The 16,123-nt window shown below is 43.6% G+C and overlaps 1 long non-coding RNA gene across 2 annotated transcripts; it reads left to right on the forward strand.

The window, feature by feature from the left end:
- Positions 1-526: 526 nt before the first annotated feature.
- On the forward strand, positions 527-11,608 carry LOC146197980 (uncharacterized). 2 transcript variants are annotated; one of them, XR_014704929.1, is made up of 3 exons: positions 527-1,042; positions 1,155-1,219; positions 2,123-11,608. It is a non-coding gene; the product is annotated as an uncharacterized LOC146197980 (long non-coding RNA). The 2 variants fall into 2 exon arrangements; XR_014704928.1 differs by having other exon boundaries at positions 527-772.
- Positions 11,609-16,123: the final 4,515 nt, after the last annotated feature.

Here is a 16,123-nt window from a genome sequence, read left to right on the forward strand (position 1 = left end):
TTTCAAAATCATGTGGCAAGATAACATCACGTGATGACCTTGCCGAAGTCACGTAACAAAATAACCGGAAAAAAAAAATATTTTTTTTTTTTTCAACAGAGGAGGCACTTAGTTGCACTGCAATGCAGCAGACTACAATGATCTCTGATTTTTTTTTTTTTCTATGCCCACACCGAACCACCGAACTACCTGAGGTTTTCTGCTATGTCTGCTACGTCTTATGGTCTGCTACAGCGCTCTAGAATATTGTATATTGTATCTCTGCGCATCTCTGCCAAATGTGTGCCAATAGTAGCGGCTCTGAAGAGAAAAGCATACAACATTGGGCACTATAAGCCAGCTTCACGCCGGTACAATCCAAATCTCAATCCAAACCGCGTCGCAGGATTCTCTGAACTTGCAGAGAGCCGGCTCCGTGAACTGCGCATGCGCGCCCAGGACCAAAGTGGAAAGGAGGATATGTTGCTCTTCTGGACGGATGTGACGTCAAATAACTTTCAGTGCTTGTTTTTTTCTAGAAGTAAGCCTCAAACCCAGATGTTCACTGAGCCGCCCAAAGTATGGCCCAAAGGAAGGCTGGCGCGCTTTTCAGACAACGAGCATTTGCGCTTGGCGAGCCCTAGGCACCCTAGGTTGTCTTTCATGCGTCGGTCTGCTGCAGTTTGCGGGCCATCATCCCGGTAGATGCAAACTCGGTGAAATGCGGATTCAGTTCGTGGATTAAAGCCTTAAATTCAAGGGCGCAGCCCTCGGTGCAATCCTACTGACTGCGGTGAGTCGTACATACATGCCCGCGAACTCTAAGTAAAGTATTTGTCGTCTTTCTGCCATCGCCTTCCTTGCAGCTTCTTTAACGAGTTTTTGCACGGCAGCGCAAGCATGCGTTATCCTCAATTATTGACGTGGCGCTATCGCGCGACAGTCTCCGGGCGAAGGCGTAAGGAGACGAGACTGCGTAATGGCGTCCACGATCTCGTTTCATTGCACTTGGAACAACTTCCATTCCTGAGTATTGGGACATATGAGGCGACTAAAAGATAACGTAAAACTATTTCTGAGTTCGCTTATATTTGTTTGGGCAGTATAAGGCATTTTTGCGTGCGCCAGCGTGAACGCGCTGGTTTATAATCGGGGTTTTATTGCCTTCCTCGCAGCTTCAACCGATGGAGCGGCTCGGCCCATAGAAAATGTCGGGCTTCTTTCGGAAAACTGTTGGAAGGTAAGTGGCACTCATCTGTACAGACCATACGTGGTAGTGCTGCAATACATGAGTAATATCTGCGCACTGCTAAAAGGGGGGTTGCTGGCCAGCTGAGAGATAGCTTAAACGTAAGTAGGCCCTGTGCGGACTGAGCCTCGAAGTGCAACAAGCCTACTGCACAGCATGAAATGGCTACAAAAGTATGGTTATATACATGACCGAATTCATGTGCTTATTTTCTCAGACCTTCCACTGTCAAGTACTCTCACTTATTTCGGTGTATGCAGCAATGAGGGTGACTTCATTACTCCTCAGCTAGCATAGGTTCATGCCTGTGACAATATCTGTCCTTTTACTGCCGAAATAACTGCATTGGTGGAACTCACTGAGCTTGTTTATGTAGATTTAACACTTTGGATGCATGTTGCTACCGCAGAGTTCCCTAATATATATATATCTTTTGCCTGCTCCAACATAAATAGTTGGCAGTGCTTGGCTTCAAGCTGCTGCCAAGGCCATTGACAGCTTATTTGAAAAGAGAGCAATAATTAATCTGAGCTGGCATGTTTTGTGGGAGAGTGAGGCACCATTGCGAGTACCTCGTAATCCTGTCAAAGAGCTTGGCAGTTGCTGCTATAAGCACTCTCCATTGCAGTTCCATGCAAGCCGCAGCATATTGGGCACTTACTGCACAAGTGATTTAACTTAGATTCTCTTTGTTGCTATTTCAGTGCTTTGTAGGTGTGCTAAATATTTGTATTTGTGCTAGCATTGACAGCCAGTCTCGTTGCTACCTTTTTCCTTCTGCAGCAGGCACTCTCACTTGCTTTACTCGAACCAAATTCTATTGTGAGTGAGTTTGCTGAATTTATGCAAACTAAATGTAATTGCAGTATTACTGTCATTTATTTACATCTGCAGAGGCAACGAATTCTTGGTGGCGACGAACGAGTTCCCTCCGCCAGTTCGATTGCACCGCCACCTCAGTAATGCAGTGAGCTGCGACTGGTGTGACCAAATGGATACTCTCACTGCTTCCACAGGTTTAGAGCGTGCTCCCAGTTAAGTTTAAAACACCTTGCTTGCAATGTATTTAATCTTGTTGTGTAATATTGTCACCCTTGCCGATATGCTATTTTTTGAAAATCATTCTGGGTGGTTTGGAACACATGATTTGCAATGGGGGGAGGTGGGAAGCACAAATGTGGGACTGCAATTTTTTGCCAGTCTAGCTTCTAGCCTTGCAAATTAACAGATTAATACTTGAACAAGCCTGACATTTATTGGAGAGTTTGTCATATAGAAGAAAACTTGATCCGGTGGGGAGGTAACACAGCTGTGGTTCTCCGAGAAAATGTTATCCGTGTGTGATGGTGTCTAAAACATGGCATTGTCTTAGGTAACTTGGCATGGAATCGGCCACTTGTTGTACTCTCTTGACAGCATCTATTGTACTATGTGCTAGGTGACATGCCTTCAGGGATAAGAGTAGATGGAGAATACCTCAGTAATCTGCAATTTGCTGATGACATTGCCCTGAAGCAGTCAGGATGACGGGCAGTAATGTGAGCAGGTCATGCTGGTCATGGAGGAAGTAAAAAAGCCTTAGAAGCAATGCAAAGGGGGAAATCGGCTGGTATGGGTAGGCAATTGCAGATCTTTGAAGAGTGGTAGGGAGATTGTGCTAGAAAAACTGCTTGCTTTTTATTTATTTATTTTATTTCAAGATACTGCAGACCAGTATTCCGGTCCTAGCAGGAGTGGCATACATATATACAGCACACAAGAAACACAATAAATCACACGAAGCACCGACAAAACTAACAAACAGAGGCAATGTAATGACATGAAATGTGTTGACCAACAGCCGGAGAGAAAAAAAAAAGAAAAAAAAAAGGGAAAACATGAAAAACCTTTGTGCGACATCAAAGTAACAATACATGTCCTAAAAAACTCCGACCCTACTGTCAACCAAACAAATGTTGCTGTAGAGCCTGGTCAAAGTCTGGAGACTGAATTAAGCTTTCTGGGAGAGTGTTCCATTCAGAAATTGTCCTTGGATAAAAACTATGCATAAAGGATTTAGATTTTGCATAAATTAGCTGCAGTGAGTGACTATGGTGATGACGTGTCCGCCTAGTGTTGGGAACTTTCACACACGGTGGAGGACTGAGGTTTATTTGGTTGTTTAAAATTTTATACAAAAAGAGTAAACGAGTCATTTTTCTGCGAGTTTCTAGGAGCGGAATGTTGTTGGCGGTCATGAGGTTAGTAGGAGAGTCCGTTCTTTGATATTTATTAAAAATGAACCTCACCGCTTTTCTCTGTATTTGTTCAATTCGATAAATGTCTTTTTTAGTGTGAGGGTCCCAGATGATCGAAGCATACTCAAGTTTAGACCTGACGTATGTGGTGTAAGCCAGTAGTTTAAGATTGGATGGAGCATCTTTGAGTTTACGTCTGATAAAACAAAGTTTCTTAAAAGCTGATGAACAAATATTTGAAATGTGAGCACTCCAGGAGAGATTATTGGTAATAGTAATGCCAAGATATTTATAACTAGAAACTTCGTAAATGAGACAGTTGTGTAAGCGATACTGAAATGAACTGAAATTCATTTTACGAGTGACTCTAAGAAGCACCGTTTTTTGCGTGTTAAGTTTCATACACCAGTCTTTACACCTGTGTGTAGTGCCTCACGACCTCAAGCGTATTAAAATCTTGGAAGGATTCTAACAGTACCATAATCTGTAAGAAATGGGCTGTCAAGCACTTGCAAACTTAAACTGATCGGGTTACTGTCCATTGCCTACAAGATAATAGAATTGGGAAAATCTTGGACTTTCTATCAGCTGAAAGAGCAGCTGGCTTTCGTAAGGGCTGCCATGTTTTTTAATGTGTCTGCCCTGCCGCTGTTGTGTGCTGGATTGTAGTCTACATCCACATCGGATAGGAGGCTGTGCAAACAAACTGCTCTTTACAGAAGGGACATAATTTGAACTGCCCATATCATACAATGCAGCAGCAGTAGTGGAGCACACAAGAAGTGACTTATTGTAGAATGGTTGCTTTATTGCGGTAGCGTAAAAGGCGTCACCCTTGAGAAAAATCACAACCATGCCTTTGGCAGGTGACATGGCCATGCACTGATTGGTTGTCTGGTTCTGCGATGTCATGAGGCCACATGATATGGCCGAACTGGCTGGAGCTCACATTGTGGAAAAGCGCAAAAGAGACAAAGAATCGAGAAAAGAGAGGACAATGCTATCTGGAGCTGCTAACTCAGGCAGCTCCTTTGAGGTGAGAGGGTGAGGTGGAATAGAACCCTCAGAGACCCTTGGATCCAGTATCAGACGTGCTACTCCACATTCATACAGCTTGGTTAAAACAGAGCTTTATACCCATGTTGGGTGGTCTTAGGCACAATGTGGTAGATTATGGTTGTATGCCGATGATTATGTGTGAGATAATACCGGCACAAATTAAGGGATTAGGGCTTATACCTTTCAGGACCGCTTTAAGCCAATCGTTCATATATGAATGATGGTTCTCACACACTGGCAGACGTAAATTTTCGTGTTTGGAACATGTAGCCCCATTTAGGCAGATAGTATGACAAAAGTAATTATAGTAACTAGTTCACAGGGATGGAAAGGCACAGAATCTGTCACTTGTTTCTGTGGGCACCTGAACTGTGTCGTAAGGGAAGGGAGGAGGGAGTCAAAGTGGAAAGACAGAAATGGGTGCTGTAGTGGTGGTCTGTGGAGTAATTTTGACCACCTAGGGATCTTTAACGCGCGCTGACATCACATAGCACATGGGTGCCACTTCGTTTGCATCAAAAGCAGCCGCCAGCGTTCGGGTTCGGACATGGGTACTCCGGCACAGTAATCTAGCATCTTAACCACTGCACTACCGCAGTGAGGCTATTGTGACAACCATAGTTTCTGTTTGTGTGCAGCTTGTTTATTTTTTTATTTTCTTTTTTGTTCTTTCTAGCACAGTGTGACATTTAAAAAAATTATTCGAAATAAAGAGGTCTTTGGCTCCATTCACACGATTCTGCTGCTTCTACTATAGTTTTCTTTTTATGAGAGCAGTAGCGAAGTCTCTTGAAGACAATTTTACTAGCTCTCAGTTCAGCTCAGATGATGAATCAGTCAAATGCCAGCCTCGAACTTCAGCTAGTGGCCAAGAAAAGCTTAGTTTCAATCTCTGATCACTCTTGGTCAGTTACACGTGCTCATTTTGTGTTCCCACTGTTCTGTTTCCATTCGCTGGGTTTCAGCAGCAATGAAAGCTTGGTACACTTGATATGGCTTCTCCAGAACTTCAAGTGTGGAACTTCTTCAAGCAAATCGAGTGGAGTTTGAACACCGAGCTCCTATTGCAGATTTTCAAATTTGATGGCAAACTCTCCCACCTTGTGGAAAACATATCACCAAATAATCCAGTCATAAATCGTTAAAGGTTTGGAAATGCCAATGCTGTAAACTGTAAAATGAGTAGAGGAAGGCAGAGCTTAAAAATGGGTGTTTTCAGCAACTTAGCGATATTTGGGAGAGAACAGCACACCTTCAAAATGAACTTCAGAACGTAAATTATTTCCTTGGCAGTTGGGCTTCGCTGCATTTTTTTAGTGTGATTTGGAGAATAGGTACATGAGACTCTCAACAACTGCTGCAGGAAATCAAGAATGACTACTGCTTCCGAACAGCACTATGAAAAAGAAGAAATCTGCCGATAGGTGCACCATATCTTTACTAGTAATAAAAGAGGCAGTGTAGCATATTTTTAGTATTCTGAATTATTTTTCTTGCTGTCTTATTTTGATATTCATGCCCCCTTTTCTTTCACTTCTTGGATTTTTTCTGCAAATTTCGGAGAAAAGTTTTTATGTTATGTATAAAGCCAAAACAAAAACATGGGCATTTATTTAATTGAGGATCAAAATACCTGCATTTTAGTATTATCTAATAGCAAGATTGTGTAAATATTTTATTTAATAAACAAATTACATGGTGCTGAAGGAGTTGAGGCAAAAAAAAAAAAGACTTCTTCATTTTGAAGCTGTAGTTTAAGAAATGAGCATTTTTCTGCCTTTTGTATATCCTCAAGATTTTATTACAATTTCTTGTTTTTATATTCATGTTTGACAATACTTTGTGAATATTTTACTCAGTGCTGAGAATTTATCTTATGTATTATGCTTACATTCACAATATTCACGTGTTTAGAGGGCATTTAAATAGCTGTATTTTAATTGGCTCATGTGCGTCATGTACAGAAAGTGTGATCAGAAATTGTCATCAAAAAACTTCCTTCATACTGGAACTTGCGTGTGAAGAGCTCTGGCAGGTGCGTGCTCTGTTGCCGCGTTGCAGAGAGGAGGAAAGGAGGCATCCTGGCTGTGAAAACCGCCGTGGAGAGGTGACAAAGAGGCTAATGGCAACCCCATGCATACTCGGGCCACTTATGCGCTTATACACAGGACCTCGGAGGATGGGCGTGTGGTATTCGATCTGTCATTTGACGTGTGTAACTAGAAGGCTGCATTCCCTGCACCGTACCTATTAGTCACATATTCTAATTCTGGTGCCGGGTTGTGTTCGCCTTAGCAATCTTAGAGCTCTTACGCACTTCCTACATTTTTTTTTTTTTTTTTTTTTTGTAGGTTGCAGCAAAGTTCTTTAAAGACTTCATTTATATAAAATAGCAAGGGGCATGTATGCGATCAAGGATCTTTGAGGGAAGCTGCAGACGGGAGCTGTTGACGCTACCATGCTATACTCTTAAAGACAGATCTCAAGTGTCTCCTAAATTTTTATAACAAAACGAACATCCGCACAGTGTTTGCTGGAGATGCTTACAACCCTGCTGTCCTGTCCGAAGACAAGGGTACATGCATTACTGCCCGCCATATGCAAGGCCAGCCACAATTAAACATTCGTTACCAGAGTAACATGATTGCCTGGCTTTTTTGTGTGTTCACTTCCTTAGCATACTGTAGCATAGTCATAGTAGTGTGCACCTTTCCAATAAGTGGTCACAGGGTGACACCATATTACCTGCTGGACTGCTTTGTGCATTTGGTGCAAGCACAGTGGAAGCAGAGCCGGTTTGCAGCAGTCCAGAGAGGAGGAGCAAACAATATGGTGGCACCAAGTAACTTATTGGAAAGGTGTATATAGATTGCTTGTTCCTGCAAGATGCGAGTTGAACTGCTCTCATACGAACAGTTTCGATCCTCATTGAACTGGATCTACATTCAACTCATTGTAGATCGAGGTTGTCACACGGCAACTGTCAAGTGCAGTTGAGCTCGAGCCTGCTTGACTCAAGGTTGCTTCCTCAATCGCTCTCGAGATTTCAAGCACACTCAAAAGCGGTCATTGACACCCTCGTCATCAACGAGCTCTAAAACTTGAAAACGAATAAATGCAATAGAACTGCACATAATAACACATAAATGTATTAAAAGGCATGATAGAACATTCGTAGAATGGCTAATTTTATAATATTGACATCGTAGTCCACTGCCAGTGGAAGCTAAGGTGGCGTTCTCTTCGACTACGTCAGCGTGGAAACTGTGGAGCGGAAGAGAAACTGCACTGTAGCACTTGACCGCTGGGAAGATAGGTTAGGTGACCTGAGGCGCCAAAAGTGGAATGCTGCTGTGCACACTGAAATCGTGCTATCATTACCCCAATCTTAAAATTCTTTTTGAGACTCATTGCGACTGACAGCAGACGACGAACCACGTAGGAAATTTCTCAATGCTCACTGAAAACGCCCGTGTAGCACCGGATGCTTCAATCCTTCTTGAAAGCCTGAATGCAGATTGAGTTCAATGAGGATCGGAAGTGTTTGTGTGACAGAGGGATTAGTGTAGTGCAGCTAAAGCTTTGTGTTAGCTGGTGTGCACAAGTTGGGTGGCCAAGCTGTGTTAAATGGTATTACAATGCATATTTAGAAAACAAAACAGGGCACTCCAAACGGTTTATTCAACTTCTCAGATTATTTGGCATTACACACATTGTCTTGAAAGCAGTCCACAATATGGCCAGCACAACTTACGTCCTTGCTTATTTCAGATTGTTCATTTAAGAGAGCTAACATATTCAAGGGCTACTGACCAGGCTGACATTTTAACCAAGCCCGATAAGGCGTTGGACATGGTCTCTGCGAAATACTGCAGCGATGCACACACTGGAAAGCAACAAAATGCAAACCAAAGCTCTCATGGTCCTTTTCAGACAGCCAAACCTCCTCATCCTTTGCGCTTGCCATCGAACTTTGTCGATGAGGTACCAACAGATACTGCATCCATTGGTTTCTCTCTGACTGATGGGCGAGGGATGGCACTTGGTCTGCTGATGTCACGCACTTTTTTGTCTTGCATTTCGTTTTCACTCATGCATACTCTCACACAAGAAAGAAGGCTTTTAGTTTCTTGCCCTTGTCTATGCATGCTTCAGAGTGTTCTGTGCACTGTGCTATTCATACACCAACGGCTGGACTCAAGTGGCAGCGGCGCGCACTTTCATATAGCCTGCGCATTCGCTGCAGATATAATGGCAGCTCTTCTAGGCAAGCAGTGCTCTCTTCCCCGTGAAGTGTGTGCAGGATTTACCCAACCCTGGTCACTCGCTTCTGTGGCGGCGCCCGGTGCGCACCTGCGTTCGCGCCTTCAAGCGTTCAAGTGTTCAGTTTACGGAGAGAGCGAAATACTTAGAGAAATTATGTAGTCTCAATTTTGTGTGCGCAAAAGCGGTGCAGTGTAGGCTCAGGCAACAGTACTATTTAGCACATTTTGATCGTAGTAATACTTTGTCTTATTTCTTACAGTGCGCAACATGGGCTAATTACCATCTGAATACAAAAGTGATTTGGGTTATCAGTCTGCAGTAAGGCAAGTAGCAGCATACTATTGTAGGTCAGTCCCATTATGCTGCACAAAAGCTGATTTTTTTCTTCCTGCTGTAACTTTGTTTCTTTCATGATATGAGGGGAACTGTCAAAAATGCATTGACATGGCTACAGAAGCACGGAATTTATCACATGAACATTTTTGGCCTCTCGGGCCTGTTCTGCCAGGCCTGTTAAAATTAGTGGCCGAGCAAGGAGGAGTACCTGTTTTGCCTACATGCATTATTTCAAATGATATGCCAGTGTGACGGCATCTTTTCGCTTTTGGGCACATTTCTGTCTGCTTCTGCACATGTACCAAAATTTCGGGCGCCTTCATGTGTCTGCAAGTCAGGCTGGTCGTTGACCTGTTTTAAGTTGTTAGTGCAAATTAAAAAAAAAAGGGTAACCTGCTCTTATTGCACTTTTTGTGCACTTTGAACAGCGCATTCACTGTAACTGCTTTTCCTGTTCTGAGGCGTGCGCAACATCACCTCGAAATAACAGGAGACATTCATCACCATCCTCATATAAGGATAGTAGGAAAGCCTTCCGACCCTTGTCTTTGCCTGCCACCTATGTTGCTAAACTCTGCGGCTAGTTTGTAACGAAGCTAACTTCATGACAATAGTTGAGCATCTCGGCCGCAGTGTGCTTTTGGTATTTCCTTCGGTCCGGACCCATACGTATGTTTTCTGCCACACATTTGAACTTTATTTCCCCTGAACGACGTGCCCACGCCTGCAAGTTTGTAAAACTTGCGGTGTTTCCTTTCATCAATTTCCGAGTGATAGAGAACTCTGTTCCAATAATTTAGCTATATTTTATGCGAGTTTTTCCCTGGTTTTGGCTCTTCGGCAAGATGCTGATACACAGCCAGAGCCTGTAAGGATGGCTCACGGCCGGCACACCTATCATCTATAACTCTCAGTACAGCGGCAAAAATCACTGCAGGTCGCTCTGAACGCTCAAGTTTATGACATCTCGTTGGCAAGAATCACAACTGGGTGAAAGTGCAGGCTTGCAGCCGCAGGCTTGGCCAGCCTCCGTTTTTTTTTTTTTTTCCAGCTTGTTGCACACCAAATGACGGCATCACTGAGTAGACGCGTCAATGCCGCACAGTGCCACGATTTCGCAGCTGTAGTAGACAGGAAGCACCCTCCATGCATAGGTCGTAAAGAGCGCACAGTCGCCACTCGAATCCAGCCATGGTACACCATGCATAACCATGAATACAGAAAACACAGAACATCCATACATGCACGGGCTTGGTTTCCTAAGAAAGGCCAGAGGCCTCGCACCTATGCTTCGGCCACCCATTGAGCTCAGCCTCTCCCCCTCCTCCTCCTTATCGGCATTGTAGCTGGATGAGCCAAAGCTCGCTTCTCGACCTTCAAACAAAGGTCACTGGTGGTGCTTGGGTAGCAGAAAGCAAGAAAAAAAAAAAAAAACTGCGGCGGTAGCTTTTTGATGGAAGGCAAAAAGCAAGGCACCAGTGTTTGTGCAATGTCAGTGCACCTTAAAGAAAGAACTCCAGGTGGTCGGAATTGTCGGGGACCTTCACTATGGCGTCTCTCATACCTGAGTTGTTTTTGGACGTTAAACCCCACAAACCAACCAGCAAGAAAAAAAAAAGAATGCCTGTAAAAGTCGGGGCCATAATGACTGCATTTGATGCGTTCACGTAGCTGTTTTTACCCAGCACAGGGCAGTGTTTTCATTTTGTTGACCGAACCAACATGGCGGGCATAGTTTCTCAAAGCACTAAGAGATGGCGCTCCGCATTTCGCGTATTTAGGGAGCCTACATGTACAGCCCTACGCGTATTGTCTCTTGTGGAGGCTAGTCAACCAGGGAGGAGGGAGCGACTCTTTCGTGATGGAAGGGAAGGAGAGAAACATACCAGTTTTGATGGTTGTAGCTCTGTTATTAACGAGTCTGCTGCAAAAGTATTTTTGGCCATCGCGCATTCTGAAGGCGCTGCCTCATAGACAGCAGGTTTGAACACATTTTCGAATTTAGGGTGGTTCATAAACAAGTTCAGTTTATGGAATCGCACCTGAAACGAAAGGAATGATTGAAGCAGGAGAAATGATAGCACCTTAAAATAGAAACAAAAGGTGGATGGGTTTTAAGATGCTTTGCAGCTGTTTTCCACTTGCCCAAAGGCAGTGCAGAGTTTTGGCCGGTGTGCAATGAGCAGTTGGGCGCATGGTTTTGCTGATGGCATGGCAGCTGCGTGCTGGTTGGTGACATTTTATACACAAGGTCTTGTAGACTTAGCGTCTAGTTGGAAAAAAAGAGGATTGTAGCAAATGAGCATTTATGCTGAAATAATTTTGTGAGCAGCTTCAAAGAGCAGCCTTTTTTGAAAAATGGCTGCTTTCCATGAAAACATGGCATTAGATTTTTGCTTTTCTAGATGGGGTTTTAAATTTTGTTTTGATGGTTTCTTGAAATCTTTTGCTTGTTCTTCACGACAAATGTATTTACTTCATAGCTTGCAATAAAATGCTTCCATTGTGGATAAGCATTCCTTGTGTGTCGTGCTCTTTGGTCTCATTATTTTGAACTGTAGTAGCCATGACAATCGGAAAACATTTGGGAACAATCGGAAAACATTTGGGAGAACAGCATTGCATCATGTCTACATTATATTCCTGTAGAAAAAGAGAACGGACATTGCAGTTGATGTCGATGAGACTGAAATCGACATTTGTTTCAGCTAAACTGTTTCCTCGATTTCGAATCTGGTTTGGGCTATTGCACGTCTAAGGCCCCAGCCAAATATTGCCCACTGCCTCAATAACAGCACATGCTCAAGGACCTAAAGAAACTACAAGATGAACGTTTATTTTTCAACCCTTTGTGATGAGAGCAACTTTACAACAGGTAGAGGTATTGACATGGCACACAGGGATCGGGAATGCCAAAACTATAGTGTTCTAGAATTGGGAAGTGTGCCGTCTTCGGCGCGCGGCAATGGGAGCGACGTGGTCGCCGGAGCGATGAAAAGCGTAGGTGGCGCTGTCAGCCGTAGGAGCGCATCACAAGCGCGCGCGCCGCAGAGGAAACGCTTGGGGCGTCTGCTTCTGCGGCTCGTTTCCTGCGTGAATTTTGTTGCATCGCGTTGCTTCTCTGGCTGCTGTACTATGGCGCGTTGTTGAGCGAAGAGCAATGAATGGTCAAGCAGGAAAACACATGTTTGCAGAGAGCACAGTAACAGTTCCGTCCGTCTCGTATGACTCACCCCTTCTTTTACTGAATGCTCTTTTCCTTCCTTTCGTTCTTCTTGCTCATTGCGCGCTCTTTCTGCTGCCTTCCCTATTCGAACCCTTCCCTTCTCGAAATACACTCAAAGCATGATTGACTCAAAGCATGGTTTCCTAAGCAACAGCACCGCGGAAGGCCTTCGGGTAGCTTTGCAGCCCACAGTCGACCTCGTTGACTACTTATCTGCAAAATGCGGTTTTACATACATTATCACATCGAGACTAAGCCAAGACAAACTAGAAAACCTCTTCGGCATCGTGAGGTAATTTAATGGCTGCAACGATCATCCCACGCTGGCTCAATTTTTAGTGACAGTTAATGCCCTGGCATTTTACAACTTAGCGAAGCCCACAAAGGCAGGAAATTGTAATGCTGAGATTGTAAATGCCTTACTTGGAATTAGCCGTACAAGCGAGAAGCCTACCCAGCTTCTTTCAAATCCTATTGATGAGCTTGACCGTTTGGTTGACGAGGGAAAGCTCGAGGACGTCGAAGCTACTTTGAATTCCCTTCCTTCAGATGACCACAGATACGTCACTAGGCACAGTTCTAGCCGTCTCATAGCTTATATTGCAGGATATGTCGCTAGAAAGTTCATGAAGAAGTCAAAATGCAGTACTTGCTCCGCTTATCTCATTTCAAGCAAATCGTGCGCGGCACAAAAAGAAGAAAATCAATTTATCTCAAACTTCGACCACGGAGGTCTTCTTTATCCGTCCTCGGAGCTTGCAAAGCTCGTGCACACGCTGGACGAGTCTTTCACGGCTTTTTTTTTTTTTTTTTTTTTAGTTCAAGAAAGATTAACGCAAATAGCATGCGTGAATTTGCTTTGTTTTTGTAAGCGCAGAGGTTTCCAAGTTTGGTTGCCCTACTCATGACAAAGAAATGACAGTTAACATAGTGAAGTTCTAAGTCCTCATGCGATTGCGTTTTTATGCCAAGTCGCTAAACCAAGAGCAGACCTCTAAAGCAGAGTAGGTAAAGCACCTAAAACTGAGGAGGTGCAAGTAATCGTGTTTGAGGACTTTAATCATTCTGCCTTTCTCTTGTGTGTTTTCAAATTTAGCAGCTTAATTTATTCACGGCCTAGTACAGTTCATTAATATTCTCATATAGTTCTGTACAGTTTTATACGTTTGTACCATATTCTTGCACTATAAGTCGCGATTATTTTTTCACGTCGTCCATTATGTGGTTTCGTTCATTGCTATGTGCTCTCATTCATTCATTTCGAATTCGTTTTGAGTAGGACTGCCAGTTCATATGTATTCGCCCACATTTAAATAAAGTCGTCAGTAAGCGCTGGCATAATTTCTGTCTTCAAGCAATCTTCGCATACCTCTATTTACATGTGGTGCAAAAAGTACGCTAGCCTAGCCTAAAACACCATTCACTGCGTTTTCAGTACGTGCGAGCGTCGATGGAAGACTTCAGTCTAGCCCGCATAAACCGGTGCATCCAATATTAAAAAATTACATGATCATAGGAATACGTTAGACATTCGCCATTGAACCTCCCGCTAGTGTTCGAGAAATAAAGCACCCAATACGTTCAGGAAATATATCTTGCCGTTGCTTGTCAGGTCGTCGGCAATCTGTATCTTACATTGCCTGTATTTGTATTGCCGTTCCCTGACGACGGCCGCTTATTTTATAGGGAACTAGTTGTTTTGTTCATGAACATAACCGTTTTAATACATTTAGACAAGCGTGTGGGAGCTAAAGCGACACAATTTATTGCTACGCGCCTTCGGAGTCCGATTGAACTAGCGGTGACGAAGGCGGTTCACCCAGCTGTCTGCTCCGCGCTCACTGCGCTCCTCCTGCACACAGCGCCCTCTCTCCTGTCATCGCTGAAACGACCAGCTCGCCGGCGGCAGACGGCACACTTCTCAATTCTAGAACACTATAGCCAAAACCTAATGCGGTCTATGAAAGATGGCAAGCATGGGAAAGAGCTAATTAATTTTGACTGCTTGGTGGCCTTTAATATGCACTGACATTGTATAGCCCACAGGTGTCTTTACATCATGCCTCTGCCGAAATGTAGCCATGTATTTAATCTTAAAACCTTAGGATTAGCAGTCGAATGCATAGCCACAAAGTCACTGCTGCACATAGGTAGGAAGGTTTCGGACGTAGGAAGGGAGTAATGTTTTTAAGCCAGGTAGTCACTCTGAATCTGAACCATGAGAAACATTTCCCCAAGAGCAAAAAAAGGTGAATGTAAATTTGGAAGGTGCTGTACATATAATGTAATAAAAGGCAGCTTGCTATCGTATGATCATTTGAAAGGCTGAAAAGTGGATATTAAAGCATTAGTTTAAAATACCTAAGCAAAGGACAGTGCAGCAGGTTATAGAAAGTAAAATTGGAAAACCTTCACAAACACAGATGTGGATTAAAGTACAGTTTCAAGGTAATCAGCTATTATTGAAATGAGCAGGCCCTATTTGCCCTGGCCAGGTGGCGTCCTTGGTCCAAAAAGGTGAGGGCATAAGCAGGTCCTCATCTGATGGTTTGTGTGGGTGGTACTTCTATGCTGCCGCAATACCATGCCATATGACACACAGTGCTGGGCATCTTGCAGTAGAGTACCTGCAGTTGAGATTGCAGCACATGGTGCACATCTTTGAGTATGAAGATGCAGAAAACTGAAAAGAAGCATTAGAGTGGGACATGTAATCCAGGAAATAGGGCTTTTCAGCTAATCGATTAGGTTTCGAGGGAGTGAAACAAGCAAGGGATACCAGACACTGGGATGAAGAGATAATGTCGGCCAATGAGCCAAGGTTGGCGGCTGCAGCTAACGCATGAAGCAGCGATGATTGCAGACCATTAATTCCCTTCAGCATACCTAATGCAGGCAATGATGATGAATCAAAACTCTGTTGCCAATTTATGAAATAACTATAGATATGTAACTGCACTGTGGGAAGCCCACTTAGCCACTTGATATTTCTTCCAAGTTTTTGTTATGAATGGACAGAGTGAAAATGCGCAAAGGAAATAAATGCCAGACTAGGAATAAGTGTAGTCCTTCATTGAATGGCTCTAGTGTCGCATTGCTGAACTGTGGTTTAAAAGTTACTTGTGGCGAGATAAATGAGTCATATAGCCTCTCGGCGGCTTGCAGAGAGAGCTGAACTGAGAAGAGAGAACTTGAGAGAACTGCAGAGACTTGTGCGAGCACCGTACAACCAGCCGGTTCAAATGGCGCGCCGTTGCAACGGTTGAGTGACAGCGCTGCAGGCGGCGAAAACGTCCAATACCAACAAAAATTAATTCAGTAAAAGGAAACCTTTAGATAATTAAAATTCGCACTTGTAGTGTATGCGTCACCACCTCTTTTGTTTAACTGAAACTGTATAGTTTCATTTGCAACAATTTCAGATACGATGGTGCGTGCGCCATTATCATCATCATCGCCTCCTCCGCTAAATTATTTGAGTTGCGGCGCGTTACATGAAACGTTTTAAAAAAATGTTTCACGCGTTATTGACTCTGGTTATTCTCCTTCCAGTGCTTTACGGAGCCTGTGTTGCGCTTTATCTATTTGTTGTTAATGCTAACAACCCATAAAATGGCTGTGTTCTGTGTTTATACAGCACAGGCAACGCACTTCGCACGGTGAGCATCACTTTGGTAAGTCGGAAGGAAATGAGTTAATATATTGATTTGTGCAACATTAACGTACTCGAGTGCTATGTTGGTAAGCATGGTGCCTGCGCTAGAGCCGCGA

Source organism: Amblyomma maculatum, chromosome 2 (assembly GCF_055883805.1).
Source record: "Amblyomma maculatum isolate TAMU_Amacu chromosome 2, ASM5588380v1, whole genome shotgun sequence".
Classification (NCBI taxonomy): Eukaryota; Metazoa; Arthropoda; class Arachnida; order Ixodida; family Ixodidae; genus Amblyomma; species Amblyomma maculatum.